The following is a 9321-nucleotide window of genomic DNA, read 5'->3' on the forward strand; positions in this document are numbered from 1 at the left end:
AAGTAACACAGAGATATCCTAAAGATATCACAGAAAGTATCGCAGAAAATCCTGCCAGGTGCCTCCACTGAGTGCGACTTCTCAATGCAAAAAAAAAAAAATAAATAAAAAAAGGAAAATACATGCAGTCAGGGGAGGCCAGATGAAGCCACAAAATTATGTTTTCGTTTGTTTGAGGGCCCGGGGTGTCAGGGGAGGATACGAGACACAAGAGATGTAGGTAACGTCTACCTGAGGAAGTAGTGGGTGAGTTTATGAAGATTACCTCTTCATTTTCAATTGCAATTCAAGGGAGGTTCCGACTGACAAACCAGGCCAACAAAGAAGAACACAATAAAACAAATAAAAATATAATGCTCATGTATCTATAATAACCTAAAAAAAAAAAAAAAAAAAAAAAAAAAAACATGACCGACATGTAGCATATCTGAACCCGGGGTACTACCATTTGCCTGAGGGCTTTTCTGAGTGCGAAGGGTACAGGGATGGAAAAGAATCCTAGGCCACGTACAAGTGGATAGCATACAGAAAAAAAAAAAAACAAAAAAAAACCCAAAAAGGTCCAGCAAGGGGGAGCAAGAAGAAACGAGGGGTATCAAGTCCAAAAATAAGGGGTGTAGTTTTCTCATCTGGGAGCAAGGAGTTTCTTAGAAGGTAGTATAGATCGGGGAGAAATCCTGTTTAAAGGAGTTGGTATTCGGTGCATGTATAAAGCCGCGCTTTGTATGTAGCAAGCAGTGGTGCGGGAGAAGGTCCCCAAGAGACATGGTAACTGTAGCCTTGGTGTCGGTGCAAAGTCTGCTTGGCTGAGCTGTGCAACTGAGATGCGGGTATGGAGACATCTGGCAGGTAAGAAAGAAGTAAGAGGATTTAGCTCACCATACGATCTCTTCTCCTGGATGGTGTGGACGGAGAATCCGGGCTCCGTTGATGTTGATCCCGGCGAGACATCCGGTTGCCCGGAGAAGATTGATCGGCTCTGTTTCTGCGGGATCTGTGCCTTTGGGTCTTTGGCGATGGATGGAGAGAGACCGGACGCCAGGGTTCAGAGGGGAAGTATGGAGCGTACCAATCCGAAAGCTCGACGTGGGGGATGTCAAGTTGCTCACAAAACCCTAGCAGGTCTTCAGGTGTGTGGAGTAATGCGGAGCGACCTCTAGTGGATGCTGAAAGACCAAACGGGAATTTCCATCGATACTGTATGTTTCTGGCACGTAAAAGTTCCAGCAGGGGGTGAAGGGCTCGCCTGTTCTGCAATGTTATCTGGGATAAGTCCTGAAATAACTTGACTTCCCCGCCATTGTAGAGAATGCAGTCTTTCTCTCTGGCCTTACGAAGAATTTCTTCCTTGAGTGGGAAATTTACTATGCAGCAAATAACATCCCTTGGTGGTTCATTTTCCCGGGGTAGCGGTCGCAAGGCCCGATGGGCTCTCTCCATGTCTATGGGGGTCTATGGGGGAATCTGCTGGGCGGTCAATCAAATCATTAAAGAATGTACATATAGATTGTTGCAGAGCTCCAGGTTCGATATTTTCAGGGAGTCCCCGCACTCTTATGTTGTGCCTCTGACCGCGGTTGTTGAGGTCTTCAACGTGTCTGTGAATATCCAGAAGTTGAGAAAGGTGGGAGTCAAAAGTGGATTGCACCTGCCTGATGGCGGCAGCGTGAGTCTGAGTGACTTGTTCCACCTCGTCTATCCGATGTGCCACCGCGTAAATTTCAGTTTTGAGATCAGCAATAACCATTGTAACGGTGTTTTTAATATCCGCAGCAACTGTTTCTAGGTCCAGTAAGCTGGGGGGTTGGGATCGCCCTGTATTAATACCCGAAGCCCCTGGATTCGGTGTGTCGGGTTCCATGTTAGGCGAGGCCTGAGATGGGGCCTGGGAGGCCGCGTGTGCGGCCATGCGCTGGGTCCGGAACAGCTCCGGTATATTTCTGCTGAGCTGCGTACCTGAGTCGTTTACAGCTCGGGATGTAGAGGAGCTTCGGGTGGATCTGTTCATGGGGGTTATGGGGTGTAGGCTCCCCTAAAAAGCACTTTTCAGTCCCCGGATCGCAGGAGCTCTCTCCTTATGCTGCCGTCGTGGTCACCATCCAGGCCACGCCCCTATTATTATTATTATTATCATTATACAGGATTTATATAGCGCCAACAGTTTGCACAGCGCTTTACAACATGAGGGCAGACAGTACACTTACAATACAAATCAATACAGGAGGGATCAGAGGGCCCTCCTTGGAGCTTGGTTATTTAAGTTATTGTTGCCTTTCTATCATCTTGAACCAGTCTGCCCATTCTCCTCTGACATCAATAGGGCATTTTCGTCCACACAACTGCTGCTCACTGGATATTTTCTCTTTTTCTCTGTAAACCCTAGAGAATCCCAGTAGATCATCAGTTTTTGAAATGCTCAGACCAGCCCATCTGGCAGCAACAGCCATACCATGTTCAAAGTCACATAAATCCCCTTTCATCCCTATTCTGATGCTTGGTTTGAACTTCAGCAAGTCGTCTTCACCACGTCTAGATGCCTAAATGCATTGAGTTGCTGCCATGTGATTGGCTGACTAGCAATTTGTGTTACCAAGCAATTGAACAGGTGTACCTAATAAAGTGGCTGGTGAGTGTATATGAGACAGATTATTCTGATCATTATTGCCACCCCTTCCCAGTCCCCTTCTCTTCCAGATATGTAATACTGACAGCATGTGCCTGCATCACTGTCCAACTCCCCATTCAACCCCTTTTGACATTGGGCCTTTTATTGATGGGTGACCAACCACGCTCCTATATCTATAGCACCTTTAATAGTGAGCAGCCTATAGAGAAGTGATGATAATATTGTTCTATTTGCTGGGATTTCAATTGCATTTATAACATAAAAGAAATACCTTAGAGATACATGATAAAGACAAAATAACATCTGCTAGAATTTGCTAAGATATGTTTGAGATTCTTACAGTACCTAATGTTGTTAATCCAGGTAATGTACTCAGAAACATAGTTACTATTCCCAGATGCTAAGTCTCACAAGGCTCAAAGTAACCACAGTATAAATCAAGCTATTAAAACCTAAGAAAGCTATATACACAGTATAGTCGCTACTACATGCACCAACTTTAAGAAAATAAAACATAAATCATGCCTCTTTGCAATAATATCTGAACTTATAACTTTTAAAAACAGACAAAGGGGTTATTTACTAAAACTGGAGAGTACAAAATCTGGTGCAGCTATGCATAGAAACCAATCAGCTTCCAGGTTTTATTGTCAAAGCTTAATTGAACAAGCTGAAGTTAAAAGCTGATTGGCTACAATACACAGCTGTACCAGATTTACAGTTAAAAGATTCTTAACATCCTGCTTGACCTATATTCACATTACTGTGCAAGTAATACAATTTAGAGACCAATCATTATTTAAACAATATACATGTAACCTGTAAAGATATTTGCTAAGAGGTGAGATATACAATGCTATAACTTAAAAAAACCATCATATCCAATAACTGGCCCAACAACTTGTTTTTTTGTTTTTAAATAATATATATCCATCTTGTTGGATTAATACATAACATCCACATGTGTAGGTACTTAAATACACTAATTCACTCAAAACCTGTAAATAAGTACATAATAGTTGTAGCAACCTGTTCCATATGCTTCTGGGAATTGCCATTGTATACATGATATTATGCAGCCGTCATTCTTTCCAAAATGTTTGATAATTGTCCCATATGGCTAAATCCATACCAATTATTCAACACTGCGACAGTGCAGGAAACGAGTACAACATTTGCAGCTTTTGAATTATTAGAAGAGAAGTTCATGTTGTTCACTGATTGCTGATAACATGGTCCAAATAGGTTAATTAGAAGCCCTAATATATGAGTCAGGCAATCCATTGTAAGACTTGAGGTTTTCAGCAGCTTTTTCAGCAGATGATGGGTATTGAAATCTTATGTCATGTTGACGTGGTGGTAGGAATTAAGCGTGTTCTAACTGACTTTCCTTTATCTGTTTATATGCATGTCCTTTTCTTGCCAATACATAGCTTAGAAGCGTGTTTATGTTAATGTATATTATCAGCAATTCACTGCTTTGTAAACTCTTGTTTTCTTTTTTTTTTAACATAGCCTATAGCTACAAAGCTATAGAAAGTGAAATGTTGTATAGAAAAGCTGGTGGAGTTATTGAAAAGTGTGAATAACCTGGTGAAATAATCAAAGAAAAACAATATCACAATGCATTCAATTACTTATGGTTGCTGTAAAACAGAAATGGCAAGCACAGAATTTCACATTTCCCCGAAGAATGACTAATGTAACACTAAAAACAACACAGATAATCCTGTGGCATTAAGACCCTCATAAAAGAACACTTCTTCTGAGTATAAATATAAAAGTGCTTGTATAGTCTCAACTGCCGCCACTGAGTTAGAGACTTAATAATACGTTGTGAGTAATGTTCTGTATTCCTGGTACAGAGTTCCTTAGCCACAATCATTGCTGAAGACTGTGTTTTTTTATTTTTGCTGGGGCTTATTTAATAGCACTGTGCAATAGACCAGAGGTTATCATATTCTTTCACCGTAGCATCACTAGGACTGAATACAGACACCAACCCATGTTGTCACAAACAATGATTTGAAGGATAATGCCCCGTACACACGGTCGGATTTTCCGATGGAAAATGTCCGATCGGAGCGTGTTGTCGGAAATTCCGACCGTGTGTGGGCTCCATCGGACATTTTCCATCGGATTTTCCGACACACAAAGTTGGAGAGCAGGAGATAAAATTTTCCGACAACAAAATCCGTTGTCGGAAATTCCTATCGTGTGTACACAAATCCGACGGACAAAGTGCCACGCATGCTCAGAATAAATAAAGAGATGAAAGCTATTGGCCACTGCCCCGTTTATAGTCCCGACGTACGTGTTTTACGTCACCGCGTATAGAACGATCGGATTTTCCGACAACTTTGTGTGACCGTGTGTATGCAAGACAAGTTTGAGCCAACATCCGTCGGAAAAAATCCTAGGATTTTGTTGTCGGAATGTCCGAACAAAGTCCGACCGTGTGTACGGGGCATAACTGTTACATTTTATTTATTATTCATGGCTAGCACAGATAAGTCTTGCAGATAATTAAGCATTAATAAACACAGGTGTGCACCCACCCACCCTCCAACAACACCTTCTGGATTGGCCAACCCTGGGTCCTATCTGTGCTGCTCCATACACCAGTTGTCCATCAGTACATCTGCCCTTCCCAATACTCTATCACATACAGGAGATCAGGAAGGGATATCTTTCCCCACTGGAGTAAATTGGATCATGCTTTATTGGGTTTTTTGAATTCTGGATCAACTGTAGGTTTAGGATTGTGTATATGAAGTTTTGTGTGTGCGTGTTTTTTTTTCTCTGGGTTGAACTGGATGGACTTTTTTCAACCAGACTATCTATATACTGTGAGTTTAATACACCATGCTTGCCAGGGATTGCCAAGGCTGGCCAGTCTTTTACAATACTGGAGAAGGGGACTGTAATTTGCACCAAATTCAGCATTTTATGCTTTAGAGTTTATAGACTGATCTACCTAGCCTACTATAGTGTTGACCTCTATATATATCAGCAGCCACTTCTAATCTTCTACATCACTTAAAAAATTACGCTATTTTTGCTAGCTAGGTGCTGTATAGGAGCTTGCTTTGTTACTCAGCTACTCTACTTGATAAACAAGCACCCATACAGCAGCCACACTAAAAAATCTCTAGAGACACCACTGTTTGCATTGTAGTATAATAGGTCAAAACACAACAATGTGGAAAACATAGAAAAGCTTTGGCAGGAAAGACACTCTTTTTCTTTCCGTATTGATCTTTGGAAGATATCAGTGTGTTGAAGGACTCCCCCCTGGGTGTGGAATGTCTTCTTTTCAATGTACAGAAGGACTCCCCTCAGAGACTCCCCAGAGAAACAGTAAAATAGATTTTGATGATATGCAGTAGCACATACAACAAAAAGTTACAGGGAAATATATTAACTAGTGATGAGTAGAGTGATTAAAGTAGAAATTTTTTTCTAAGAAATATAACCACTTTCAATTTCAGCCTTAAACTCTTATGCCGCGTACACACGGTCGGACTTTTCGTCTACAAAAGTCCGACAGCCTGTCCGACAGACTTCCGACGTACCTTCGGCGGACTTGCGGCAGACTTTCTTACGAACGGACTTACACACACACGACCACACAAAAGTACGACAGCCTAGTACGCGGTGACGTACACCAAGTCCGACGAGACTATAAAACGGAAGTTCAATAGCCCGTACGACACCCTTTGGGCTCCTTCTGCTAATCTCGTGTTTATCTCGTGTTAGTAGAAGTTTGGTGAGAGACGATTCGCGCTTGTGAGACTCGTATTTTTCAGTTCGTTTTAACTGTTGTTCAGTCTGTGCTTGTGAGGTTTGTATCTGCTTTTCAGTGCGTTTGGTCAGTTGGCATTGAGAAATCTTTGTTTTATTGGCCGCTCGTTCCTGATTTTCAGGTCGTTCTTCACAGGCCTTGCTGTTCTTCAGTGCGTTCTGTTTAGTGCGTTCTGACCAGCCGACCGTTTTGAAGCCATGTTACCTGTACGTACTCGTCGTAGAGCTCGTGCATTGTATGTGCTTGGTGCTGTAGTTTATTCTTCAGCCCAAGACCAGTCCATGAACAGGGCGAGGAGGAGTTCATGGACCAAGAATTGGTTGCTTCAGCGTGACCAGTTCTGTCACATGCCTTTGCTCCGTGAGATCCGTGAGAATAATCCTGAGGATTTCAGGAACTTTCTCCGGATGACGGACCCCGTTTTTGACCGTTTGTTGGCTTTGCTGACCCCCTATATCAGCAGGCAGGATACCTGCATGAGGCAAGCCATCACTCCGGAGCAGAGGCTGGTCGCTACCTTGCGGTATTTGGCCACAGGGAGAAGCCTGCAGGACCTTAAGTTCTCGACAGGCATCTCCCCCCAGGCTCTGGGGATCATTATCCCAGAGACCTGTTCTGCCATCATACAGGTCCTGCAGAAGGACTATATTAAGGTAAGATATTTTTCTTTTATTAGCATCACATGTTCTTTTATGTAATCTTTGATAATATAATGTATTTCTTGCTTCAAACACTACTTTTTATCCTCACACATGCTGGATTTTTTTCCTGTTATTTTTTGTCATGCATGTATATTTTCCTTCAATAACCTTCCCAGCATGAAGTGATGGGAACATATCCACCTAGTCTACTCATTTGGAATGTATTTTGTTTGAGTGTATTTAGTGTGCTGCTAATGAGCAATTATCTAGATTTCACAAACCCCCCCCCCCCCCACCTAAACTCACTCCAAATAGTGTGCTGCTAATGAGCAATTATCTAGATTTCACAACCCCCCCCCCCCACCTAAACTCACTCCAAATAGTGTGCTGCTAATGAGCAATTATCTAGATTTCACAACCCCCCCCCCCCACCTAAACTCACTCCAAATAGTGTGCTGCTAATGAGCAATTATCTAGATTTCACAACCCCCCCCCCCCCCCCACCTAAACTCACTCCAAATAGTGTGCTGCTAATGAGCAATTATCTAGATTTCACAACCCCCCCACCCCCACCCTCGTTAAAATTTGCTGGAATGTTCTGTGGTGTTGATTTGTCTAAAGCAAATATATGTTGCACTTTGCAAAATGCATGTGCACTCTACAAGTGCATTTGTTCCAGTGCTTTAGTAAATGAGCAGAAGCTCTGCTGATTTCCATCATCAAATCATATGCAAGCCTCAAAGTGTTTTCATTAATTGCCCTTGCATGTGATTGTGTACTCCTTGCAACATGAATGCCTTTTTACATTACCTCATTTACTGTAAGCTGGTTAGCAACTGCACCTGCAGAGTGCGACAACTGCAGTCTTGTAGCCTTTTTAGTCCCTAAATTCCTGCGTGTCCTAAAAGTAATTTTTTTTAGGGATTTCACAACCCCCTAAAATGTAATCAATGTTCCATCAGAGGGGGTGAGCAATCTGATAAGTGTGCCTTTCCATATTAGTTATTCCAGAACAATTAAATTATTGAATGTTATACTGATGCTGGGGAATAATGTTTTTAATTGTCTAATTTTCTTGCAATGTTAGCTTCCAAATTAATTGATTTTGGTTTTCTTGTTTGATTTCCCAGTTTCCTTCAACGCCACAGGAATGGCAGACTGTGGCATCCCATTTTGCCAGCCGTTGGGACTTTCCCAATTGTGGAGGGGCTATAGATGGGAAACATGTCCACATTGTGCCACCACCCCATTCGGGGTCATATTATTTTAATTATAAGGGGTTCCACAGTATTGTTTTAATGGCGGTGGTGTCGGCACACTATGATTTTTTATATGTGGACGTGGGGAAGAATGGCCAGATGTCGGATGGAGGAGTATTTGCCCAGACGGAGTTCTGCCAGCGTCTCCAGAGTGGTGGCCTGGGATTGCCACCTGATGAGGATAACGTGGAAGGACTCCCCTTTGTCTTCATTGCCGATGAAGCCTTCGCTCTCAGCAAGCACCTCATGAGGCCATTCCCCCAAAGAACACTCACCCCGGAGAGGAGGGTTTTTAATTACCGGCTGGCCAGAGCTAGAAGAGTGGTTGAGAATGCGTTTGGAATTCTGGCCAGCCGGTTCCGCCTGTTTCAAACAGCCATTAATTTGGCGGAATACAAACTTAATTTTATCGTTTTATCGTGCTGCATTCTGCACAACTTTTTAAATAAGCATTCTACAAATTATATAGGCACAGTTGGGCCTGAGGCCGGACAAATAGAAGCCAACCTTACAGGCCTGGATACTGTCCGTACTGGCTTGGCCCCCCAAAGTGCCCGTCAAGTTAGACAGCAATATGTTAATTATTTTATGGGTAGGGGGGCCATTGCAATGGGCCAGGATATATAATTTTTGACAATAAAAAAATTATTGATGAAATCTTGCATTATATTTATTGCTTGCCTTTCTTTTGGGCTGTCTCCTAGGTTATGGTCGAGCAGTTGTAGTGCCAACTGTATTGTAATTTTAAATGTCTAAATAAGCTCCATTGCCACTGTAAACAACTTTTTTACAATTATAACTAAAATGATACTGAGCCTTGAAATAACAAACCACACATTTATTTAATTCCTATAAGGAGATGTTTTTATTAATGGTTGTTATGCATTCAGTTCTGCATTTAGTATAAAATGTTCCTTGACAAAAATAGAATGATATCTTAATAATGTAGCAAAATATAATTATATCTAAATATTTATACCTAATCCACAA

Source organism: Aquarana catesbeiana, linkage group LG02 (genome assembly GCF_042186555.1).
Source record: "Aquarana catesbeiana isolate 2022-GZ linkage group LG02, ASM4218655v1, whole genome shotgun sequence".
Lineage (NCBI taxonomy): Eukaryota > Metazoa > Chordata > Amphibia > Anura > Ranidae > Aquarana > Aquarana catesbeiana.